General features: G+C 44.7%; 1 protein-coding gene and 2 pseudogenes across 1 annotated transcript in view; 1 reads left to right on the top strand and 2 right to left on the bottom strand.

The window, feature by feature from the left end:
- LOC148010123 (peroxisome biogenesis protein 19-1-like) overlaps window positions 1-27,226 on the top strand; it is a 102,484-nt gene that overhangs the window by 706 nt on the left and 74,552 nt on the right. The gene's annotated exons all lie outside the window — the stretch shown is intronic.
- Window positions 21,749-24,064, bottom strand: LOC148010125 (uncharacterized; annotated as a pseudogene).
- Window positions 24,251-26,070, bottom strand: LOC148010124 (uncharacterized; annotated as a pseudogene).

The raw sequence follows: 27,226 nt of genomic DNA, 5'->3' as shown, positions 1-27,226 counted from the left end.
GTCCTCTCAGTTTTTGGAGAAGGAGATCCACAGAGAGGGAGGGAGATTCGGTCTTATGTTGATAGGATTCAAGGACTAGTCCTTAGACAACTGTCTATAATGGTGGCAGCCAAAGGAATAAGGTAGGCACTTGCATACGAGTGGTCAGAAGCACTATCATTTATAACACAATAGCTGGCAACGCCTCCACCAGATGTTCAAATTTGCCTATTGCATGTGCTTTGACCAATTGCACAATTCTTTCCACAAACCAATTCGAATGTGCAACTTGCGAACAGCAACACTCTTTAGAGTATATGGCTTCATGATCTAGCCGCTGGAAATGGCCAATGGAGTATATGGCATCATGATCTAGCTGCCGAACATGGCCTATGGCAAGATGATCGAGGAACAAGCTGCAAGGGTGGTAAGAATCTATCTAGAGAGGTTCTGTTGTTTGCAAGTCTAGAATTGCCACACCCTCTGAAATGAAGGTGACACTACTGAGCAATATTAGTTATTGCACTAACTACTGACAAAGTCTCAAAACCCAAATCTAAAACATATATCACTCTTGTTAACATGGACATGAGGCCAATGTTGTCATTCTACCTGGCCCGTGCCTTATAGGATATAAGTGAAGCTTTTGGATGATGGCCATCTCTCCATGTAATTGACAATGGATAAGCTATGTGCTTCAAAATCCAACAAGCGCCTTCCACACGCTATGATGTGAAGTGTTCTTTGTATTTCAATCTTTTGAAACTTGGCTTTGATGTGTCAAGTAACGAGTCTTGCTGGCTAGTTGTGCAGGCAGTGAAGTCCCTAGCTGCAAGTATGTTGCTCATTCTTGAAAGTTCCCATTATGTTTATATATGTTGTAAGGTACATGCATTATCTTTGTGAATAACTTACAATTTGGCCTAATGAAATTGTTGCAATTTCATATTGCTGTCTCCAAGCTGGTCCCATATTCCCTCATTCGGTAAATACTGCTTTTTGTTCCATCTTGATACACTGTGCACACGCACCTCTCTCACATGTGTGCATGCACATGTACACGTGTGCATGTATATATGTATATATGTGTGTGTGTGTGTAGAGAGAGAGAGAGAGAGAGAGAGAGAGAGAGAGAGAGAGAGAGAGAGAGAGACCTTGCTGAGTTGAAAGGTCTCTTGCATCGGTATCTTGTCTAGCACACTGATCTTTTGTCCAGGAAAGACTTGGTTCCTTGGCATATGGCAATTTCTGCCGCTTCTTTACCATGATGTGTGTGTGTGTGTGTAGAGAGAGAGAGAGAGAGAGAGAGAGAGAGAGAGAGAGAGAGAGAGAGAGAGAGAGAGAGAGAGAGAGAGAGAGAGAGAGAGAGAGAGAGAGAGAGAGAGCGCTGTGTGACCTGTCTATGCACAATGGCCAGATCCATCTTGCATCTTGTAATCTTGTACTTTATTGTGATTAATACAATTACCTATTACAAAAAAAAGAAGAGATTAATTTACCTTGAACATAAAAAATAGAGAGATTAACTACTTCAAAAGGCATATATTAGACCCTAAACGTTGCATATATATCCATGAACGATACCTTTACCAATGGCAGTGAAAATGAAAATGAAAGTAGTACCTATGACTACCTAGGAGGTACAACAAAATCGAGGGAGGGAAATGCAACCGCAATGTTAAATGGAGTCATTTAATAATGTCTCTTGTTGGGCACTCTAACATAGAGAATAAGTATCCACGACAAAGTGGTGTGGTGGCCTACTCTCATGGTGGGAATTAATGATTTGGATCTTGCCATTGCACTTTTGGCATAGTCAAGGCCTTAAGGATGGGATTGCATGTTGTAGGATCCTTAGAAGCTTGATTAATCTATATAAACGACTCTACAATGTCCCTCATGAGGCGTTCTAATGTTAGTAGTTGCTCCTTTCACATGGGCTATGGGTTTAGGAATAGGGTTTTGGTATGACCTAGATGATTGGTGTCACGGGGTTGTGAATTATTAACTTATTTCTCTTGGAACAATTAAGTTGGACACATGTTGTGTGCATGCGTGATATTAAGTTGAAATGTGAGCTATGGTGATTGGCAGACTCCATTTGGGCACTAGGGGACATTGGCAGAAGTTGTGGAGGATAGGTGCTAGTGGGATGCTTGGGACAGATTTGTTCTTGAGTCATTAGATTGTTCCTTGGATCTTGCTATTGTACTTTTGGCATAGTCAAGGGCCTCATGGATGGGACTGCATGTTGTAGGATCCTTAGAAGCTTGATTAATCTATATAAATGGCTCTACAAGGTCCTTAGGAGGCATTCTAATGTTAGTAGTTGCTCTTGGGCTATGGGTTTAGGAATAGGGTTTTGGTAGGACCTAGGTGCTTGTGTTAGCAGTCTAGTCAGCTCATGTGTGAGTTTGGGCTATGGGTATATGCCTATGGTTTGTATGATGATTATTTTGGCATTTTATGCTGCACGACCTAATGCATTATTTGCATTCTTTTTGGCCTATTTGTTAAGGCTCCTCCACAATTAGTCATTCATCACTTGCAGATCCAATGCATGCTCTATGGAGAGAGGGAGCCAATGCTAGTGCCAGTGTCGACGCAGCAAGTGACTCACTATTATATGCGATTGTCTTGTGTTTGGTATATGGATTCCATATTTTGAGCAGATCTCTGAGTTCTCTTCTTTTGCAGTGTTCTTGTGTTTTCTCTTCCCTTTCTCTTTTATCTTGTGTACGGCAGTCATTTCAGCATTCTTTTATGCTTCCATTGTTGCATTCACTTCTGCCAGATTTGTGTCATGGGTTTGTGAATTTTTAACTTACTTTTGCTGGGACAATTATGTTGTGTAGGTGTTTTTAACTTATTTCTTTCGGGATAGAGTTGTAGACATGTTGTATGCACGTGTGAGATTAAGTTGAAATGTGAGCTATGATGATTGGTAAACTCCATTTGGGCACTAGGGACATTGGCAAAAGTTGTGGAGGATAGGTGCTAGTTTGTGCTTGGGATAGGTTTGGCCTTGAGTCATTAGATTGTTCCTTGGAAACGACTTTTAATGTCAAAGGGGTTTTCAGCTCTGTTTTCAGCTGTTCCCTCTCCATCAGGTGCTGTGTTTTGTCCCTGACAGCTGTCATGACAGCTGGGCAACCCCCATCAGCTGCTGGTGACACATTCTAGGCTGTGGTTCTCATGCAGCCACCAGTTCCTGCATCCTGGGTGGCACCTGCTTGTGCTGGGCGACTACTCCACTGTTGCTAATGTCATCTTATCTGCTCGTGGTTACTGCGTTTCTGGCAGGGAAGACATCTCAAAGGCCATGTGATCATTCACAGCCTGTTTGAAGGCAAACAGGTTGTGATTCTGCCTCCAGCCACCTGTCAAACTTGGGTTTTGCAAATCAGCCTCCTTGGACAGCAGTGATCAGGCCTTTCCACTTTCCACCTTGGATACTCCCTAAGCTTCTCTGCTGCACACCATATGTTGCTGCTCAGCAGATAGATGGGGCCCTGAGTAGGCGGAGGCTATCATCATTCAGGTGGTCTCCCGCATTAGGTGCTACTCTTATGTGTTTTTTACAGGTTTTCTTGAAGGATTCAGATGGTAGACCATGATGGCTGGGGGATTGGGATCGCGAGACTGGACTGTCGAAGTGACAACCAAGATTGTGATGACCAGTCTTCACAAAGCTCTAACCATGAGGATCGTCATTTAGACCATTGAGATCGACACAGTGATTGTTATGTGGATTGCAGGATGGAGCATGGCTAGGTTCCTTCCTAATCACCATCATATCATTCTCTCCTTGATTGTTATGTGGATTGCAGGATGGAGCATGGCTAGGCTCCTTCCTAATCACCATCATATCATTCTCTCCTTGTTTCATCTTCCATGGCCACCAAATCATGATAGGCTATCATGGCACCCTCTATGCAGGTGCCTATCTTACCCTCTCATCCCACCTTAGAAAAGTTGGATGGGACAAGCTACCCTCTTTGATCATGCAAAGTTGAGTGCATCCTCGACGCTTTTGATCTATGGGATTTCGTGATACTCCCTACTTCTTGACCTAGTGTGGATGAAACCAGCCTTCCCTCTCAGATAGGGTGGTAAAACCTGATCAAGTACTTAAATTATAACAATTAATAAGTAAGCATAAACTGACATGCACACATTACATTAACAATCTTGGACAATAGACATCCTATTGGCCCCAAAATTGGTATCCCTTCTAGTATTTCTTTAACTTCAATTGTCAATGGATCAATTACAATCTAGATTCTCCGTTCTCCTTGGCTAATCCAAAAGCCCCTTGCTGTACCAACAATCAACAAGCAATTTGGGCCAATTCCCCCTTGATTTTTACCCAGGACTTGCACAAATGTAACCACCAATTGGCCAAATACTATCCCAATTCACAATGGATGGTCTAGTATCTCAAATCCCTGTCAATACAACAAATTTTAGGTGTTGATTTCAATGTACGATGGCTTATTCTATTGGCACGGGTCTCGAGGTGGTCGTTAAACCCTAATTTTTGCATAAATTTAGGGTTTATAGGAGAGATCCCTCTGCTGTCCACCATATTTGGTTGAGATCTGCTCAAAATGGTTGAGAAATGATGAGATCTCTGAAGGGAGTGAGCGCGGAGTAGAAGTACGCGGGCGGAAGCAAGAGCTATGGAGAGAGAGAGAGAGAGAGAGAGAGAGAGAGAGAGAGAGAGAGAGAGAGAAGATATGGGAACTCCAATAGTCACAATGTGTGATTAGCCTTCCCTTTATTGAAATGTTATTGAAAGAATAAAGAATGAAGTGACAATGATAGATGCTCGCCACTTGCAGTGTACAAGTGTGCGGATACTATTAGTATAGTAATACATGGGTGGAGAGGCACAAGTGCCCTTACTCCCAATAACTTTCGACTTAAAGGCGAATGTGCCCCTAGTGTGGAGAGAACGAGAAAAAAATAACAAAGTACAAATGTGCATAAGTACAATAGGACGAGAAAAAACATCCTCATCCATCACCCATTAACTTTCTAAGAAAGACAAAATGCTCTGTTGAGAGACTTTTTGTGAGCAAATTTGCAGGATTTTGGTCAATTGAGATCTTGAAAAGGTCAATAGACCTGTCCTCAATGATCTCTCTAATGAAGTGGTAATGCACTTCAATGTGCTTTGTCTAGACAAGGAAGACCGGTTTTTTGGTTAAATTGAATAGCACTTATAGAATCCAAATGTATTGTAGGGACCACATCAGTTATACCAAGGTTTGCCACAAGATGGCCTAACCAGAGGGCCTCCTTGCAAGCCTCAGTGGTTGCAACATTCTTGGCCTTGGTAGTAGTAGAGGGTTGCGCATTTTGGCACCCTAGGCATCCAAGAAACATCACCTCCAGTAAAGGTGAAGATATAGCTAGAGGTGGACTTCCTACTATTTGCATGTCATGTATAATCAAAGTCGGTCCACCACGACTCATGTATCTTGGCTACTATAACATATGCACATAGTTGCTGTGCCCTTTAGGTACCTCATGATACTCTTGACGACATCCCAATGCCGTTTGCTAGGCGTAGCCATATAGCATGCCACAACTTCCACTGTAAATGCTATGTTAGGATGAGTGGCCATCATGGCATACATCAAACTATCCACAGCGGATGCATAAGGGACCATGGCCATCTCGACCTTCTGCAATAGGCATAAACATAAAACTTGTGGTACTATTCCCTAGGTGCCTGCTTAAGGCCATAAAGACTCTTTCTCAACTTGCACACTAGGTGTTCCCTACCTTTTAAGTTTTTCTTCAAAGCCCTTAGGTTGTTGCATATAAATCTCATCATGCAAGTACCCATGTAGAAAAGCTGTCTTTACATCCATCTGATAGAGCTCCAGATCTAGCTGAGCAACCAATGCGAGTACCAAGTGTAGGGTCATCATTTTAACCACAGGAGAAAAGACTTCATCGAAGTCAACACCATGTTCCTGCTTGAAACCCTTGGCTATCAATCTGGCTTTATAAGCGGGCTTGGGGCGTCTAGAGATACTTTTCAACTTGTATACCCACTTGCATGGCAATGCCTTCTTGCCACTAGGCAAAGGAACCAAATCCCATGCATGGTTAGTATTTAAGGAGTCAAACTCCGATTGTATAGCCATGTCCCATGAGTGACACTTATTTTTGTGTATATTCTTATCATAAGAGAGAGGCTCACATGTATTTGTCACCATAATATAATCCATGGAGGGTGTAAAGCGCTCAGGTTGATGTCTAGCTCTAGTAGAGTGTGACATTAAATGTGACATTAATGTGACATTAAGGTAAATCAAGGGAAACATGCACGAGGATGACCGTCCGGGGTCTAGGGCGCCCGAATGGGTTTTAGGGGAGCTTAGAATCAGAGAGAGTCCAAGAATAGTAGGACTCACCAAGGTTTGACGGGCTGGCAATCGGATCACGATGGGTCTGGCCAGCAATAAACTAGGCAAGGCTGGGAGGTGAAAGGATCGCTCGTGCTCATTCATCCCGACTGCTTTTCCTCTGGCTTTATGGTCTTCTTCAGAGCCGTGTGACATTGGTATTAGAGCCGACGGGTCTCGTTTTGTGGATCCGTGAAGCTGTTCGAAGAGAAGACGGAGCGGACGGGTTTCGCTCAGTTGACCCGTGAAGCCGTTCGTTTTCGGCTCCCTGGTAACAAGTCGACGGGTCTTGCCTTGTCGACCCCCGTGAAGCCGTTTGTCTAAGGCGCCTTGGTAACACGTCATACAAATTTGATGTAAGGTTTATCTTCGCCATGTCATGAATCATCTAGCGAAAAAGAGACTGTCCTTTTTATCGAACGCCGTATGCTGAATTGAGCGCCGAATTCTGGCTCGAGCCTGTCTTAAAGCGCATCAACGGACCACCTTGTTCCCTTTTCCGCAGGCTGGCCCTCCAGTCCCGTGAGACGCAAACAGAAAAAAAAAAACTGACGCCACTTTTTGGTCTCCCTGTGACTAGCCGACTGCACGCTAGCTTTTATTGTCTGGAATTTCTCTCGCTAGCTCCGACTGCACTTGTATAACAAGTACAGGCTGAGTAGAGAACAAGTTCAGGAAAGGTGCATTGATGGCCTGCGTGATCATTAAGAAGGGGGCTGAATACTAGTCGTTTTTGTAAAGAAGCTCCATTTCCTGCGTGACCGGTTTGGTTCGGAAGATAAAATTTGTTCCTTACTCTTCGGGTTTATTTACAAACCAGCAACAGCTGCCTGCCATTAAAACTAGGGAAGTACTTTACTTTGTATGCAAATTTCTTATCTTTGCTTTCCAATTCCAGTGTATTAATGGCAGAAAAAGGGAAAGAGAGAGTAATGGAAGGTTCTAGTTTTGGGGACCACCCTATGGTAGATCCCCATGAACCAGAGATGCAAGAAGAACAGTGGGAAGAATTTTTTGCTACACGAGAACAATTTGATGATCTTACTACTCGTGTACAGGCTCAGGGGATTCAAATGGAATTTTTAACTCAAACACTCACTGAAATAAAATCTCAATTAACTTTATTGTTAGAAAGAGATAAAAATAAGATAGAAACCTCGGATGTCCCATCTTCATCGAAAGATTTAGATGTGACTATGCGAGATGCTAAGGAACCCCAACACAAGTTGAGGGATAATCCAGTTCTAAAGGATATGAAACCCCCTCAGTTTCACGGGGAGGAAAAAGATAGAAATAAAGATACAATCTTTAATTTCCTCCAAAAATGGGAAGATTTACATAAACTTAAAAATACTCCACCACATCTCCAAGCACTGGAGGCTAGTTTAACTTTGGGGCCCAAAGCATATAAATGGTGGTGAACTTTAAAGGAGGCAAATAAAATACCTAAACTTGGGCTCAATTTGAATCCGTCTTTTTAAAAGAGTTCCTTCCTGAAAATGAAATGAAAAGAAATTGGGAAGATTGGGATTATGTTAGACAAAAGGGAAGACCCCTGCTGACATATTTGGAGGAATATCGTGAGATAATCCTCAAATTGGAAGGAATAGATGAATTTCAAAAGACAAGAGGCTTCATTAGGAGACTAGATAAAGCCTGTAAAAAGGAAGTAAAAAGGAGTTCACCTAAGACGCTGGAAGAGGCAATTAAATTTGCATTAATCAATGAAGATAGTGTGCGTCCAGGTACACTCACTAGTCTCACTGATACGGAGCCCAAGTCTAAGGAATTGGAAACCTCAAAATTTGTGGGCAAATCTAAAAGGAAAATGCCATTTTTAAAGGGTAAAAAACAACCTTTTGAAAAGAAACCATATGTGAGGTCAAAGTTAAGTCCTGGTGACTTTGATAAGGCCAAAAAAGAAAAGTTACGTTTCAACTGCCTATCCCCTAACCATGCTGCTTGGAATTGCCCTCAAAAGAAAAAGGGGGAAGACAAAGGAAGGGATAAGGACAAGGGCAAGGGAAAAGAAAAACAAATCCATGTAGTGCAGACCTTAGAATTAAAGGGGCATGAAAAGTACAAATCTTTAGAGGTCTTGCACATGGATGTACAACACAAGTGTTGTATGTCAACTTCTACGTGGCAGCCTACTTTTGGGCCACATGATTTAGTTAGAGTACATGGATTGATAGCTGGAAAGAGGGTTAGAGTCATGATTGATGACTCTGCTACACATAATTTTATAAATTATGCACTTGTCAAAAAATTGAAACTTCCCCAACAAAAGAGTAGGCATCAATATGTTGTTCGTATGATGCAAGGCCAAGACAATAAAATATGGGATACAATGGTATCCAATTTGGAAATTGAGATTCAAGGATATAAAGATAAACTTGATTTTCAAATTATGAACATGGAAAGAGCTGATATTGCTCTAGGGAGGGAGTGGCTATGGGGATTGGAACCATCCTTAAAGCGTAGTTATCATCATAATACACTGGAATTTGAAAGGGATGGTAAGACTTTTGTCATTCAAGGTGAACATGAAGTATCTGATAATCCTTTGCTGTGTTCTACTGAAGTTCAGAAGCTGATAAAGAAGGAAGTTTGTGAGGTATACATGTTATGGTCTCTTCCTATACAAAACACTTTTACTTTTTGTAATATAAGGCAACAATTTTCTTATGTTTGTGAGTTGAATGTAAATAATGAATTAAGTAGTTTGTTAGATGATTTTAAAGATGTGTTTCCTTCTGATTTACCAAGTGGCCTTCCACCAGATAGGGGTGATATAAATCACCCAATTGACACAAATAAGGATACACACCCTATTTCTAAACCACCGTATAGGTTAAGTGAAACACAGCATCAAGAGGTTGAAAGACAAATTAAGGATTACCTTGATAAAGGGTTTATACAACCCAGTAATTCACCTTGGGCTTCACCAATTTTATTAGTAAAGAAAAAAGATGGTTCTATGCGACTTTGTGTTGACTATAGAGCACTTAATAAAATAACGGTGAAGAATAAATTTCCTATGCCCAGAATGGAAGATCTTTTTGATCAATTACAAGGGGCAAAATTCTTCACAAAGATAGATTTAAGATCAGGCTATCATCAAGTAAGAATTAAGGCACAAGATGTTCCCAAGACAGCATTTCGTACTAGATACGGGCATTATGATTTTTTGGTGATGCCTTTTGGCCTCACTAATGCACCAGCTACCTTTATGAAGCTGATGAATAGTGTTTTACGGCCCTATCTAGGACATTTTGTAGTAGTCTTCTTGGATGATATCTTGATCTTTAGTAAATCAAGAGAAGAACATTTGGAACACTTACAATTAGTATTCCAACTGTTAAGAACACATTCTCTTTATGTGAAGAAAACTAAATGCGAATTCTTTGCACAAGAGGTCAAATATTTGGGGCATATTATCTCGAAAGAGGGAATCAACATGGATCCAGAAAAAGTAAGGGCAATTATTGAATGGCCATCTCCAAGGAACCTGGAAGAGCTGCAGATCTTCCTAGGTTTATCTGGATTTTATCGTAGATTCATTCGAGATTATGCCAAAATAGCTGTTCCAATGACAGACCAACTTAAAGGGAAAGGAAAGAGCTTTAATTGGGGAAGAGACCAAAATGAAAGTTTTCAAAAACTTAAGGTAGCTATTGCTACAGCTCCAGTATTATTAATAGTGGATCCCAATAAACCATTTGTGGTTGAAGCTGATGCCAGTGATAAGGCGATAGGTGCGGTCTTATTACAAGAAGGTCGACCAGTTGCTTTTGAAAGCAAGAAATTAGACCATGCAAAACAGAATTATTCTGTTTATGAGAGGGAGCTATATGCAATAGTACATGCAATGAAGAAATGGAGGCACTATCTGTACGGTGCCAAACTTTTGATTTTATCGGATCATGAAAGCATTAAGTGGCTTAATGATCAACCGGATTTACACGGGCGTAAAGCCAGATGGGCCGAACTCCTCCAAGAGTTCGACTATGAGATAAGATATAGAAAAGGAAAGTATAATATAGTAGCTGATGCACTCAGCAGAATGTCCATCATTAACGAATTGAGTTTTACTCAGTTCACTTCCAACTTGCTTGAATCTTTAAAAGGGAAATGTCAGGTTGATCCGGGATATTCCAACATATGGGAAGCAATAAAAAATGGGGATCCAAATGAAAGTGCTTCTACTGACGAAGGAATATCTGAGGATGTTCAACAAGGAAATGGAGCATCAGGGGTTGCTCAAACCGGATTCAAGTGGAAGAATTTTACCATTGATAATGGTTATTTACTCTACAAGGGTAGGGTATGTGTCCCGAAAGATACAGAAATAAGGCGCCAGATACTCTTTGAGTGTCATGATATCCCTAGCGCGGGACATCCAGGAGTTAATAAGACTTATAGTCTTATTAAAAGGTAGTTCTATTGGCCTGGAATGAATAAGGACGTCCTTGACTATGTGGTCAAATGTAATAAATGCGAGGTTAATAAAGCTGAAAGATTGAAAATGGGAGGACTTCTCCATCCACTAGAGATTCCTTCGGGAAAATGGGAGAGTATCTCCATGGATTTTATTGTTGCTTTACCCAGAACACAGAGGGGGCACGACTCTGTGTGGGTGATTGTGGATAGGTTAACCAAAATGGCTAGGTTCATTCCAACTTCAACTGATGTTAAAACACCAGAATTGGCTAGATTGTTCGTAGAGAATATATACCGATTGTATGGCCTTCCGGCAAATATAGTTTCTGATCGGGATAGAAAATTTGATAGCCAATTTTGGCGTGCGGTATTTAGGAAATTGGATACTAAACTTAGCATGAGTACGGCGGATCACCCGCAAACTGATGGGCAAACTGAAAGGGTTAACCAAATCCTTGAAGATATGCTTAGGGCATATGTAAGTAAAAGGCAAACTAATTGGGAAGAGTATTTGCCGATAGTAGAGTTTGCATATAATAGTGCCAAGCGCTCTTCCACTGGATATAGTCTATTTATGTTAATGTATGGGTTTCAGCCCAGAGCTCCTTTTGCCGTAGGACTGCATAAGGAAAAGGTTCAGGCAGCCAAAGATTTTTTGGAGGATATGAATAGTATGTTAAAATTTGCTCAAGAAAATATTAAAAAAGCTCAAAATCGAGCTAGAGCATATGCAGATCCTCACCGAAGGGACATCTTCTTTAAAGAAGGAGAATTGGTCTATCTTAGGGTGCCTGAACAAACTAAAACTATGAAAAAGGGACAATGTCCAAAGCTTTCACCAAGCTATTGTGGTCCTTTCATAATACTTAAAAAGGTGGGAGAATTGGCTTACAAGCTCCAACTACTTGCTGGTAGTAAAATACACCCAGTTTTTCATGTAAGTAAATTAAGGAAGAAGCTGGGTGATTTGGATAATCTAATCTTAAATGATGACATTGAGGAGCTATTAAATGATCAATCTAATCCACATGAACCAGAAAGAATATTAAATGTTCGTAATAGACGAACAAGGAATACTATTTATCAAGAATACTTGGTTAAGTGGAAAGATTGTTCAGAAGAAAGCTCAACATGGGAGGGAGTAAGTACTTTAAAGAAAAGGTTTCCCAATTTACAGTTAGACCTTCCAAGTATCGTTTTCGAGGACGAAACCGATTCTTAAGGGGAAGGAAATGTGACATTAATGTGACATTAAATGTGACATTAAATGTGACATTAAATGTGACATTAAGGTAAATCAAGGGAAACATGCACAAGGATGACTGTCCGGGGTCTAGGGCGCCCGAACGGGGTTTAGGGGAGCCTAGAATCAGAGAGAGTCTAAGAATAGTAGGACTCACCAAGGTTTGACGGCTGGCCATCGGATCACGATGGGTCTGGCCAGCAATAAACTAGGCAAGGTTGGGAGGTGAAAGGATCGCTCGTGCTCATTCATCCCGACTGCTTTTCCTCTGGCTATATGGTCTTCTTCAGAGCCGTGTGACATAGAGCTTCTCAAAATAGGCTGATCTTGCACAACAGGCGGATCCTGGGCCACTAGAGCATTAGCACAATTGCAGGCTGTCTAGCTGGCTATACGGAGTAGGAGACTCTTGAAATATCACCCTGCGTATCTCAACTACTTATTCAGGGTGCTTATGCATCTTTTCCTCATGGAAAACTTTTAAACTACATCATGGCCGTGGATAACCTTGCAAGCCTGTGGATCCTATAGGTGATAGTCTATCTCACCTACATCCCCATAATCAAGAAAGATGTATTTGACAGACTTAGGATCTAGCTTATTATGCTTGTCCTTGGAAATATGGTAGAATGCCTCATAACCGAAGGTGTTTGATGAGCGTATGGAGGTTTTCCAATCCATACCTCCCTTGTAACCTGGCAATCAATAGTAGTGCAAGGGGACCGGTTAATCAAGTGTACGGTAGTAGTAACTGCCTCAGTAGTCCAAAAGTGCTGCGGTAAGCTTGCGTGTCTAAGAATATTGCAAACTCTCTCCTGAATTGTCCTGTTCATGCATTTGGCAATACCATTTTGGGGAGGGGTGTGAGGGACAATCAATTGATGCTTAATACCCCGCTCATCGCAAAATTGCTCAAAAGCTTTCGAGATATACTCACACCTATTATCTAACCTTAGGCACTTAAGCCTATATCCAAATTGGTTCTCAATAGGAGCAAGCCAATGCCGAAATGTAGACAAGACATTTGATTTTTGCTTAATAGGGTAAGCCGAGACCTTGTGTGAATAATCATCAATGAATGTGCAAAGTACTTCGCATTGCCTAGCGACTGACAGTGCATGGAACCACATGCACTAAATGAATGAGAGCCAAATGTTCACCTATGCGCTTCATGCCAGACTTCTTATGCGTACTACATGTCTGCTTTGTCAGAGTGCAATGGTGCGGAAGCGTAGGACTGAGAGAGAGAGAGAACGCAGAGAGAGAGAGAAGAGAGAAAAAAACAGTGGAAGATGAAGATCTGCTGTATAAAGTGTGCTGTATACAAAGAAATGCAGATATGTACACGGGCGCAGTGCGCTGGACTGCGTGTCTCCACCTCGATGATGCAACCTGCTGTTCACCTCGAAGTCCACTGCAGTGTGCACTGTCTCCTGTCAGAAATCTGCGAACAGAGACGGAATCTGTGCGAGCCACCAGCCCGTAATCTGCGACGAGCAGAAGAGTGTGGACAGAAGACTGAAAACTCTGCTATAAATAGCTAGGATCTGGGTGCCAGAAATAGCAGGTCGGCTGCATTAAATGCCGATTGTACTGCAGTTAGTCCGACTGCCAGTACAGTGCAGTCCGGACAAGCTATGATCTCTAACACCCCCTCTCAGAGCCTAGGCGGGGCAGAAGCCTGAGGGATCTGGAATGTCTCCGAAGTAGAGCCTGGGGAAGTGCCTTCGTAAACAAATCTGCAAGTTTGTCCTCCGTCTTGCAGTACTCCACGGTGATGGTCTCATCCAGAAGCTTCTCTCTGATGAAGTGGTACTGGATCTCTATGTGCTTCGTCCGGGCATGAAAAACAGGATTCCGTGCCAAAGCAATGCAACTCTCATTGTCGCATTGCAGCAAAGTAGGACGAGTTTGGGGGCAGCCAAGCTCCTCCAGCAATCTCCGAAGCCACACAGCCTCACATGTGGTGGAAGACGCGGCCCGATACTCCGCCTCAGTAGACGAAAGGGCTACCGTGGGCTGCTTCTTGCTACTCCATGAGATAACACCTGCACCCAAGGTAAAACAGTAACCTGTAGTAGACCGCCTGTGGTCCACATCACCGGCCCAATCCGAGTCGCTCCAACCTGCAAGAACAAGATTTGAACCACTTGTGCCTGCTGGATAATGAATCCCTAAATCAGACGTCCCCGTCAAATACCGAAGTATCCTCTGAACAGCTTGCCAATGCACCGTTTGAGGTTCACTCATAAACCCTGCCAAGAGCCCAACAACAAAACAAAGATCAACACGAGTGTTGAGGAGCCAAATCAACGATCCAATCAACTGACGATAGCGGGAAGCATCCGCCATGGGAGAAGCTGAATGGGAAGTGGCCTTCCAGTTCGGATCCATAGGAGTAGAAATGGTCCGACAATCCTCCATCGCAAAAGAAACCAAGAGCTCCTGTACATATCTCTGCTGAGAGAGGAAGATCCCCCTCTGAGATTGATAAATCTCATGGCCCAAAAAGAAATGGAGTAGACCCAAGTCCGTTATCTCGAACGTTCGATGTAAAGCTGCCTTCGTCTCTTGGACCTTCTGTGCATGATCACCTGTGACAATCAAATCATCAACATACAACACAAAAAGCACACAACCAGCTTCGGAAGTGTGTACATAAAGCCGCGGATCGGCCTTAGAACGCCGATATCCCAACTGTGACTGAAGGAACGAATCAATCTTCTCGTTCCATGCACGCGGAGCTTGCTAGAGGCCATACAAGGCCTTCTTCAACCTGTAGACTTTCCCATCTGAAGATCCAAAGCCAGGAGGCTGCTCGACATAGATCTCCTCCTTTAAATCACCATTGAGGAAGGCCGACTTCACATCCAACTGGTAGACAGGCCATCTCCTATGGCCAGCCAAGGCAAGAACAGCTCGAATAGTCGCCATACGAGCAGTGGGGGCAAAAGTATCATGACAATCAATCCCTGGGCGCTGTGCAAAACCTTTAGCAACAAGGCGAGCTTTGTGCTTGTCCAAAGAACCATCGCTAAGGTACTTGGTCTTGAAGACCCATTTGACGCCAATCACCTTCTTATTCGGGGGGCGTGGCACGAGTGACCAAGTGCCATTCCTCTCAATAGCCTCCAACTCGGCTTCCATAGCTTTCTTCCATGGTGCGGACTGTAAAGCCTCCTTCACAGAGGTGGGCTCTCGATCCTGCATAATACGGGTCATCAAACAATAGTTAGAGCAAACAAGCTCCGTAGAATGTGTCTGGTGCTTCCGTGACCACCGCGGACCATCCTGCGGTTCCCACTCCTCAGGGACCCCCTCGATCCCTGAATCACGAAGTGTGTCACGAGCCCAACGAGGAGGAGGCCGGACCTCCCCTCGTCTCTCTACATCAGCGGAAGACTTTGGGATATCCACCGGTGATAACTCCTCAGGGGTGACCGGTGGAACGGTAGATTCTGTGTCAGAAACAGAATCAGAATCAAAAGGCACGGCCTCCAAAGGAACTGTAGCAAGAGCCCAACTCTCCCCTGGATCTCCAAGAACGGGATGCTCCTCACCCGCTGATATGGCCGGAACCTCCACAAACCGCACATCTCGACTAGTGTACACATCCCGCTTAACGGGATCATACAAATGATAGCCTTGGGACTGGGAGCTGTAGCCAACAAATACCTGTCTTTGGGAAGCTGCTTCAAATTTATCACGATGAGCCTTGGGAATGTGAACATAGGCATCACACCCAAAGACCTTAAAATAAGAAACATCGGGCTTAGTCCCGAAGTAAGCCTCAAAAGGTGTCATCCCATCAACGGCCGAAATGGGAGATCGGTTAAGGATGTGAATTGTAGTAGCCACAGCCTCGGCCCACAAAAACTGAGGTGTCTGTCGCCGGTGCTCCATCATGGTGCGCGCCATCTCGATCACGCTTCCGTTCTTCCGTTCAAGAATGCCATTTTCTTGAGGAGTGTTGGTATTAGCAAACTCCTGGTGAATACCTTTATCTGCACAAAAACGAGCAAACTCATTAGAAACAAATTCACCACCCTTGTTGGATCGCAAGGTCTTCAATCTCCGGCCTGATCAGTTCTTCTCAAAGAGAAGCCAATCCTTGAAGTGGGAGAAAGCTTCTGACTTCAATGCCAAGAAATAGGCCCATGTCATCCTGCTATAGTCATCTATGATCAATATGAAGTAGAGCTCCCTCGCAAGGACTCGTTCCTCATAGGGCCACAAAGATCCGTAGATACAAGCTCCATTGGTGAAGTAGACCGCCGCGAAGCTTTGTGGGGAATGGCATCCCTATGCTGCTTCCCACGAATGCAGGAGACACATGGCTGCTGGCTCACCACTATATCCGGCAACCCTCGAACAAGCTGTCCACGTGACGCCCTCCGAAGATAATCATAGTTGAGGTGACCAAACTGAGCATGCCATAGCTCTGACTGTGTCTGAGAGGTAAGAAGAAGAGTAGAGAGGGCGGTGGAAGACTTCAATTTATAGATGCCGTTCTCCTCATATCCGGATGAGAGAACCTTCCGAGATGCACGATCAAGGACTCGCACCGAATCACTGTCAAACTCCACCAAAAGTCCAAGGGAGCAAATCTTATGAACTGACAGAATATGATATCCTAAACGTGGTACATGCAAGACCTCTGAGGTATGGATACCGCCGCGTCCATCTGGAATAAGCTGCATCTCACCCCATCCTGCAATCGACACTGAAGAACTATCTCCAATGAGAATCTGCCCACGCGAGGGTCGCAACTGGGCAACACCATCTGATGAAGGAGTCATGTGCCGGGAGGCACCACTGTCAACGATCCACTCTCGATCCTGGGGGGCTGTCATCGCAGCATCAGAAACATTCGGTGTAGAGTCCTCAATGATAGCTAGATGAGGAAATGCAGTTGATGAGGGTGCAGCCACCGCTCCAGAATCCTTCGTGTCCTTCTTGTTGGTGTTCTTCTTGTCTTTGTCAGGGCAGTCCTTCTTCCAATGGCCAGTCTTTCCACAAATATGGCATGTGGATTCTTTGTCCTTGTCCTTGTCCTTCTTTGACTTGTTATCCCCCTTCTTCTTCTTTTGGTCCTTCCCCTTCTTCTGAGAGGCTTGACCTGTCAGTGCCTCCGACTTGGAAGCATTCTGTCCCTTTAGTTGTTCCTCTTGGTCCAAGACCATAGGAACCAACTCTTCCCACCGAAGAGTGGACTCACGCCCCGAAGCAATAAGGGCGGAGTAGAAAGCACTGAATCGTGGCGGCAACTGGGACAAGAGTGTGATCGCCATGTCTTCGGAGGAAATCGGCTTCCCCGCATTCTGAACCTGCATCTGAAGCTGTCTAAGCTTGTTGATGTGCTCCCGCAACGAAGAAGACTTGTTCACGGACAAGGTCCGCATCTGAACCTCCAAAGAAACCCGCTTCATAAGGGTCATCCGGTTATACATCTGATCAAGCTCCAGCCATATCTCTCGAGCCATCGTCAAGTGCTCGATGTGAGCTATCACGGCTGTAGTACAAGACAGAAAAAGAAAGGAACGAATCCTGGTTTCAGTTTGTCCCAGTGAGATTGTGCCTTGGCCAACTCCGCACGAGCATCGGAAGAGAGTTTGGACTCATCTCTCACCGAGGGCCGGTCGATCTCCTCCTGTACAAGCTCCGCCAAATCGTAGGACTCAAGGATGGCCAACATCATCACACGCCAGATGCGGTAGTTGTCGCCATTGAGCTTTTGATCTGCAGGAAGAGCCGGTAAGACAGGCACCCTCCGGTCCATAATCGTCTGGAACTCCAAGTCAATCTCTGTAGACATCTTCACCTGTAATGCCTTCACAAATGCAAAAGCAGCCTTTTCTGACTGTGAAAACTCAGCCTGCTAGGGCTCTTCCGCGTCCCAAAACTTCTTCACCCGCCAGAGGCGATGAAAAAGCAAAACCTGCACTTGAAAACTGAAAATTCAAACTTCCTCCTCGTCAAACAGCAGTAAATAGTAGCAAGTCCACCACCTGGACTCCTTTCCTGCGCGCCCATGCTCGCTTCAGCCTTGTTCCGAGGCGCAGCCCTCCTGCCTGCCCTCAAACGCTGAAAACGCAGCCTTGTGTCGCGATAGAAACTCCTCTTCAGGTTGGTTCTGCACTCAGTCAATCCTATAACACTGCTCTGATACCATGTCAGAGTGCAGCGATGCGGAAGCGTAGGACTGAGAGAGAGAACGCAGAGAGAGAGAAGAGAAAAAAAACAGTGGAAGATGAAGATCTGCTGTATAAAGTGTGCTGTATACAAAGATATGCAGATATGTACACGGGCGCAGTGCGCTGGACTGTGTGTCTCCACCTCGACGATGCAACCTGTTGTTCACCTCGAAGTCCGCTGCAGTCTGCACTGTCTCCTGTTAGAAATCTGTGAACAGAGACGGAATCTGCGCGAGCCACCAGCCTGTAATCTGCGAGCAGAAGAGTGTGGACAAAAGACTGAAAACTCGGCTATAAATAGCCAGGATCTGGGCGCCAGAAATAGCAGGTCGGCTGCATTAAATGCAGCCGACTGTACTGCAGTCAGTCGGCACAGTCCGACTGGACTGTGCAGTCCGGACAGGCTATGATCTCTAACATGCTTGCCATATAAACAACCTGCCTTATAAACAATGATTACAAGACTCAAAACACTTATAGTCTAGGGACGGAAAATACTGCAAACTGATAAGCATTTTCATTCATTTCAAAGACATGTGCCCAAGGCAACAATGCCAAAGAGATACATGTGGAACTGTAGCCACAACCAAAACATGGTCAACTAACCCAAATACAAGCAAAGGATAGAGGGTACTAGATTTAGTACCATGTGCAATAATAAGATTCCCACAAGATAACTTGCATCATCCAAGGTGCCAGCATAGACAAGGCTCTTCGTGAGAGTTGGAACATGACGTACATCATGAAGAATGAACATGGTGCCTAAACCAACTTGCAGCTAGACATCACCAATATCAACTATCTCCAATGCCATGTCATTAACCAAATGGACATATTCAATCATATTGCGATAGGAGTGAAACCATTCTCTATGAGGGGTCACATGAAAGGAAGCCCTTGAATCTATCAACCAATACTGAGCATCAGTCAGATGTGAAGCATTCAAAGAAGAGGTTGGAATATAAGATCATCAGATACATCAGGCTGCACCACATTAATCTCCTCAATCTTGACACTAGACTTGTTAGGCACAATGCTGTGATCATCAATCATTCTTTTCATGCACTTTACCCTTTCCCTTTTCCTTGCGTTTGTCTCTGTGTATTTTATGGCACTGTAGCTAAATATGAATTGGTTTCCCACAATAATGAGTAAGACTAGACCATGGGACTTATTGCAAGACTCCACTTGTCCTAGACCAAGGCCTATTAGAGTCTCTACCACAACTATTGCCATCCGGCTGCCCTCTCATAGTCAATGCATGTGACGTATGGGAAGTATCCACATTCTTTCTTTTCACCTCTTCTATCAAGAGGGCACTCTCAACATCCTGCAATTTCAGCCCATTCTTAGCACATAGAGCAGTACGGAAAGTGTCCCACGACTTAGGTAGAGTACCAAGCAAAAATAAAAGATGCAAAGTATCCTTGAACTCAATCTCCTGAGAAGTTAAATGGTCGATGATGGAGCGAAACTCATTCAAGTGTGCAAACATAGAAGTCCCTTCATGCGAAGGTCCATCAATTGTTTCAGCCCATACATTGAGATGCAGGACTGCTGCAATACCTTGCAAATTAGGCCAAAAACCATTGCGAAATCAAGTTGGAAACAAGAGGTATTGACAAAATAATGAGCTGTCCACAAACAATAGTTAAGAAACTGTCAAGGCAAAGGTAACTGCTCTCATAAACAGTGCAGAGAACTGCAATTACAGCATGCTGAAAATAGAGTGCAGCAAGAAGAAATTAAAGCCAAGCATGGGCTATCATTGATAAACTGCAAACTAGAATTGCTAGGGATATCCAGCACAATGCAGGTGTGTACGAATAACTAGCAGTTAGCAATCATGTGACCAATACCCAAAGTTGTCAGCCTTAGAGTGTTAGAGGGGGGGGATACATCCAATGGCACAACAATTATGCATGTAGTAGGTCTCACGAGAAAGAGAAGAGACCTGCCAAAGGCACAATTGATTGAGCAATAGTAACAAAAGCTCAATACATAGCCATGTCAGGTGTGTGCATCATTGACAACAATCTGACAAAGGTAGGTGCTGGCCCAAAGACAAATGTCAGGTCATCCCACTAGGCATCCATTGCATACATACAGCATGAAGATAGCATAGGCACGAAGTGAAGATCCCATTCTCACACTATAAAGAGCTCAAGCTCAATTACAATCCAATGTGCAATAGAACTTTCAATGTCAAGTAAGCGGTTCAATACATAAAGCCATTAGCTCCCACTGAAATAGAAGTCAAATGCTAAATGAGCAAGCAAAGCTCAAAACATCAAGTAAATAGCATCCAAACATCCAAGATACATGCAACATAGGTCGAGAGCATCAAGCCCAGTAAAGATCTTCAAGCCCGTGAATGTAGCATCCAATAGCATCCAATGAAATGAATGACTGCCAGTGTTGAAGCATCCAAGCTCCAATCTCAGCTTAAGAAAATGTCATAAACATGTCAATGGGCATACATGACAGCCAAAGTGTTGATACATTCAATAGATAACCTTGGTAGCATCAAGTAGCAATAGGTATAAGCTTTTCCTATATAAATGACATTCAGCCCTGTTATTACAGCAAGGAAACCTCTGAGAAAACTGAGCCAAAATTGTGCTCAAATCAGCTCAATAGCCTCTCATAACATTGACATAGCATCCCCAAGTGATCCAGCATTAAATAGACATTCTGAAAAGCATAAGTGACTTCAGGCAATGAGGTAAGCGCTGTCTTGAACTGTATTACAGCAAACTGTCATAAACTGGGAGACAATGACTAATCCTGGGAGCCTCAAATGATGTCTTAACTCAGTCCCAAAGTATCGAGTACAATGACAAGTTAATGCCCCCGAGTGTTGAGTAGCTCAGGAACTGAAGATGATGATCAAACTGATCAGAGATGGGGGCCTGCAAACAGGTGCAAATCACGCTGATTTGCTGATGTGGTCTGCTGCTATTGCTGGGCCAAATGAGGCACAAGGGAAGCTCCAATATATCATAGGGAAGTTGTGGAACAAGCCTCAAGTGATGGGAAGAAGCCGGGATGAGATGGAGCTCAGTGCATACCTTGGAGTGAAAGATTCATAGCTATCCTAAAATGATTTGGTGTAGGTATTCATATGCTGAAACAAATTGAAGGGGAAGAGCTCCTCAATGCAGGTGGAATGATTGTGATACTAGTTGAAGGCAGTGAGCCTGGAGTGGAAGCACGTGAGTGGAAGCAAGAGCTATGGTGGAAGGAGCAAGAGCCACAGAGAGAGAGAAATGAAATGATATATTAATGTCTACAAAAGGCCAAAATGACCTATGAGACCATGAGTTACAATCAACAAAGCAAAATAAGAAAGGAAACTAACTATGGCTATGTGTAAAACATAAAGCTTTATCTAGTAGCAATGAGCTCCAAATGGTGCAATCTCATGTGGGTATGGAGAGCCTAGTTCTAGCCCGAGTAATAATCCCTTATATCCGCCTATGAAGGTGTCGTCGGTGTCTATGTCAAGGCCTAGGACGTCTAGATCGGCTAAGCTGAATGGCTCGATCAATCAGTACTCCTTGTTTGTGTGTGGACTGTGGCGGTGAGAGAGGCTCTCATGTGGACTGTGGCTGTAACTGTATTGAAGTCTTTTGAGTCTCCTTTGCAAAGTAGTCTGTGAGCTGCCTTAGTGAAGGGCCTCGGTGTCCTGGAGCAGCTGTACTCCTGAGGTGCATGTCGCGAAGCCGTCGTATCTCAAGAAGAAAGAGGCCAAGGCATCGCTGATCGGTAAAATCCATGACTCTGGATAGTGGTCCAAACCCGTCTCTAAAGAGACGGTGGAAACGACCACGGACCTCATAATACATTGGGCAGCGGCGGCAGATATAATACTCCTCTGTTTCTGGCTCTAATTGGCATATCTGGCATATGCGCTCCTCTGGTGGGATGGATCTATATCTGCCAGTTTCAATCTCTAGCTGATGTGAGGAGGTGTGCAACTGGCCAATAGTACATCTAATCCCATGGGAAAGGTGGGTGTCCATGTATCTCGGGCGAACAATAAATCCATCATCTGTAGTATGAAGGAAATGCTCGCAGTGGAAAGCCATCTTTGTCCCTAGCTCCTGCCCTGGCATCAACCATGTCTGCCTAATATCCAATTGGGTAAGATCCATCTTGATGATCTTGCGAATCTCTAACCTGCTTAGATCGAGAGATGGTGCATCAAGGGGGTACTGAAAGGGGGGTAACTTGTCCATGCTAAAGCCATGCAGCTCGAACCAAGCCGACATCTGTGCATACCAACATGAAGTATCACCCTCTTTGGCAAGCTGCCTGGAGGACTCAAGGGCCAACCGTGCATATCTATGTCTGGGTAAGTCCCATAGGCTATGTATGTATGCGACCGATCGGGTGAGGGCCTCTACCACAATTGGTGTAGTTGCTAGCTCGGCTCTGATGATCTCATGTGGCACTGAGGCCTTGCATCAGATCATCCTGGATATCATGGACACTAGGGGTTTCTCCATCAACCTCCATCCGTCATAAGTGCGCCTTGATCTGCTACGGTGGTTAAAACTGGGCCTCCATATCTGTACTCTATAAAGTAGTGTGGATGTGAGCAGTGTATCGAAGAGCCATAGCTTGGTGCGGGGTTCTTGGAATTGCACCTGTGAGCACATCCTCTCCAAACCACCTAGTGCTGTGTATCCGCGAGTCAGTCTAGCGTCTGCTGCCTCTCGCATAGAAAAGGTGGGCCCTGTGAATAAGACTCCCAAGTATGTATAAGAATCCACATATTCCAGCTCCTTAGATCCATATGTGAATTTAGGTGCTGATCTCCAGACCCACTGTGGTGTAGTATTAAATACCATCACCTTGGTTTTACCAAGGTTCATTGAAAGCCCACTGTCCAAAGTATAGGAGTGTAATGCATCCAAGTGTCTCTATAGACCCTCTGGAGAGTCAATTATCAATACAATGTCATCTGCATACAATAAGAGAGGTATCCAAGTGCCAGCTAGTGGAGCTCCTCTATCTCCTTCATGTGAAATATAATCAGCAATCCCATCAATGTACATGCCAAATAATGTCGGAGAGAGGGGGCATCCCTGCTTCACCCCAATGGTGGAGTAAATAGGTGTCGAAAGGCCAACAGGTGTCCAAACTCTGGCCACAACTCTCTCATATAGTGCCAAAATACCCCAACTGAGCTCTTTCGGTACTCCTATGGCATGCAATCTATGTATTAGCCTGTCTCTCGGTACTGTTTCAAAGGCTTTGCGGAAGTCCACAAAGCAACAGTAGGTCTGTTGGCCATGGGCCCTTCTCCCCTCAATGATCACCCTGAGTGTGAGGATGTGATCCAACGTGGAGAAGCCTCTCCTAAAGCCAACCTGCCCCTGTGCTCTAAGACCCCACATCTCTGCCCAGCTTCTTAACTCATGCTCAAGGATAGAAGCATATAACTTAGCCAATGTATGCCCAACCATGATAGTCCGATAGTTACTGGGTAGAGTAGGGTCCCTTGACTTGAGGATAGGCATAATAGTGTTCGTGCTCCAGCTTTCTGGTAGGCCTTCACACATGGATCTGTTAAACATGTAAGCTAGGAATCCTGCCACCAAATCTCTAGTATGGATCAAGTGCTTGGCTACTAATCCGGCTACTAATCCGTCATGATCTTGTGCCTTTTCTCTACTAAGTCTGTCAATGGCCTCTCGGACCCTACTTTCTGTAAAGAAAGTGGTGGCCTCTGGACAAGGCTCAAGTGGGTGAAGAAGAGATGGCTGACCCTCCATAGTATAAAGACTAGTTGCATACTCCTCCCATACAATGATGGATGTAATAGGTGTGGTCGGGCAATGCTCTCTGTAAAGCCTCCAAGCCTCTCTAGAGTCCTGGCTCAAGAATAACTGATATAGGTCTCGCTCTAGCTGAGCCAAGAATGTTCTCTTCTTCCACCATGTGAGGCATCTAAAGAGTATCTATGCCTGTCTGTGGGTAGTGGACCCTAGTGCTATCTCTCTTTGTAGCTGCGCTTTGGTCTCTTTGCACTCATCATCATACCAGCTGTTCCGAGGTGTCACCCCAGTGGAGGCTCTCTGTGTGGGTCGTGAGTGAGGGAAGGCTACACCTGCAACGATGTGTAGGGCTTCACTGAACTGCTGAGTCAGCGTGTGTAATGGAACGTCGAGGTCTGCATCATGTAACAATTTAAGGATCTCTACCTCATAGATATCCTCTGTCTCTCTGGAAAAGAGGTATCTCGGGTGTCGGTGAGCTGCATGATGGATTTGCGTGTCAGTGAATTGGAGGTCGATGGTGAATGGTAGGTAGGCATGATCCATTGCAACTCCGAGAAGACGTGGGGATACTGAGAGGTCGTGGATGTGAGATATTAGCATCGGTGGGGCAATAACATAGTCTACTGTGCTGGCACCGTGTCGGTGAGGATAACATGTGAAGGCGCCAGATAGGGGGTATCTAGCCATGCCATTGAGAATGGCCAACCTGTGTGCTGTGCCCATCTCCACAAGGTATCTCCCATATTCGGTGACTTCCCCCATATCCTGAGATGTCCTCTCTAGCTGTAGCTCTGACACATCCTGCTCCTGTAGCATCTCCTCAGATGCATCAAAGAAAGACACTTGATGGGAGGCTGTCCTGGCATTAAAGTCTCCTAGTAAGATAACCTCTTCCTCCTTTGAGAACTCCCAAATATCCTCATCTAAAACCACATATGGTGATTGCCCCTTGGGTGGGGCGTATTGGGACGTCATAGGGGGAAATAGCATATGGCAACATACAAAGTGCATTTCTCACCATGCACTCTCACCCACATGTATCTGGCCTGCTCATCTCTGCAGACTACCTGGATCATCTGCTGTAGCTCCTCCCTGAATAACATTGGCACTCCTCCCGACCTGCGATTACTGTGGTCTGTGCGTGTCTCCTTCCTGCAAGCTGACTCCCACCTATAGCGTGTCACGCGTGGAAGTGTAGTATGTGGTCCCTGATGTGTCTTTGAGTAGAACACTATATCTCTCCCTCTGAATGTCTCCTCAAAAGCTCCCACATCCAATCGGAGGGCTCCATTACAGTTCCAAACTGCCACTGCGAGGCTGGTCCCATAGGTCTCACACCATCATTTGTGGCCTCTCCATGACTACCACTATCCCTCCTCTGTAGAAGGCGAGTTTGCCCCCCTCCCTGGCTGCCTTAATTTTTGGCATGCACTCCCTCATGTGGGCTAGTTGGATTGGTGTGAGATCATCACCCAAAAACACACCGGTCCCCTTCAATGTACGGCGTTGAGCTAGGAAGTCTCTCCTAGCCTCCATGGTGGGGAAGCGGAGAATGAGTGCACGCTCTTTTGAGCTCTCCCCTCCTGTGCTTTTCTTGCCCACTCTCCAAGTGGAGACGTGTGTCTTTCTTGATATTCATTAACGTGTATAGCACCTTGGTGTCCTCACCCACTTTTCATGCATCTCAGCCCCGTCACTCGAACATGGAGTGCTCTCATTTTCCTTTTTTGTTCCTCCTCCAACGTGTCATTGATTATGGTTGTTGTAGGTGCATGTGCTAGGTGTTTCCTCTTCTTTGCAATTTGAATCCATTGCTCCGCCTCCTCTACTTGCTGTTGGGTTTTCTTGAGCATCTCTGCCCAGTTGTCTCCTTTTTTTGGAGTTGTTATACTTCCTCTTTGATGCGGGTGAGCTCCTCGGTCATGCTAGGTTGAATTTCTCCTTCCTCTAGCTTGGGGCTGAGCTGAATGTTAGTCAGTAGTTGCCTAAGTGATTGAATCTCCCCATCTTGGGCTTCTATATTCAATTCCAACTTTTTAATCTTATCGTTCAGCTGCCTGTTCACTATGCTCAGTCCGTTGTCATACTCCTTGACTTTGTTGATGGCATTGGTAATCATTTGCTGTATCTGGACCTTCTCCATTTTGGGGGCGAACTCTGTCTTGTTGTGTTGGGCATGTGGGGGAGCTCGATTCAAAGTTCAGAATAGAGGACAACCATTTCAGTGTATGTGAGGAACAACCATTTCACGACAGGTTTACTGCCTGCAACAGGAGGGACTGTGGGACTAGGAGATGGCAGTAGGGAACTGGGGGCTGCAAAGTGGTGGGTGGGGAGCTAATGGATGACGGGAGAGGTTGGCGTTAGGTGGCGCAAATAAAGCAGGCGACGAAGGGCTAAGGTGGTGCGGGTGACGAGGGGTTGTGGGATGGCGAGGGATCTGACGGCAGGGCCGACAGGTAGGAGCTTGCTAGCAGGCGTTGTTGGCGGAACGGGATTGCGACCTGACGTGGAGCTGTCCGACGAAAACGACTTGTCAGAGAGAGAGAGAGAGAGAGAGAGAGAGAGAGAGAGAGAGAGAGAGAGAGAGAGAGAGAGAGAGAGAGAGAGAGAGAGAGAGAGAGAGAGCTTGGGTTGCTTTGGCATACTCGTTATGGTCATCTTCATTTTGATGCGATTCGACATGCTTCTTGAAAAAAGATGGTGGAGGGTCTTCCTAATTTCCTTCCTGTTTACACTTTGTACCCTAGTTGTTCGAGAGACATATAGCACAAGCAACCACATTCTCAGGTTGCCACTAGGAGGGCTTCTACACTGCCTGAGTTGGTTCACACGGACCTTTGCAGACCTATCTGCATGGTCTCCCTTGGGAAGGCCAAATTGATAATAGATGACTTTAGTGTTATGTGTGGCCTTATTTTCTGGAGTACGTGTATTCCTGTTTTTGCGAGTGGAAGGTATTTGTGGAGAGAGAAAGTACTTTCAAAGTTCATGGCATATGAGCAAATTATGGTGGCGAGTTTACTTCTAACCTCTTTTCTCAGTTTTGGAGGGATCACGACATTCGAGTGGAGTAAACCCATCCGAATACACCTTCGGAGAATTGTGTGGTGGTGTGCGCGAATCGGACTATGCTAGAGATGGCTTGATCAATGT

Source organism: Lygodium microphyllum, chromosome 30 (assembly GCF_053477565.2).
Source record: "Lygodium microphyllum isolate KBCC chromosome 30, Lygodium_microphyllum_v1.1.10, whole genome shotgun sequence".
Lineage (NCBI taxonomy): Eukaryota > Viridiplantae > Streptophyta > Polypodiopsida > Schizaeales > Lygodiaceae > Lygodium > Lygodium microphyllum.
This window is presented reverse-complemented; position numbering and strand designations above follow the sequence as displayed.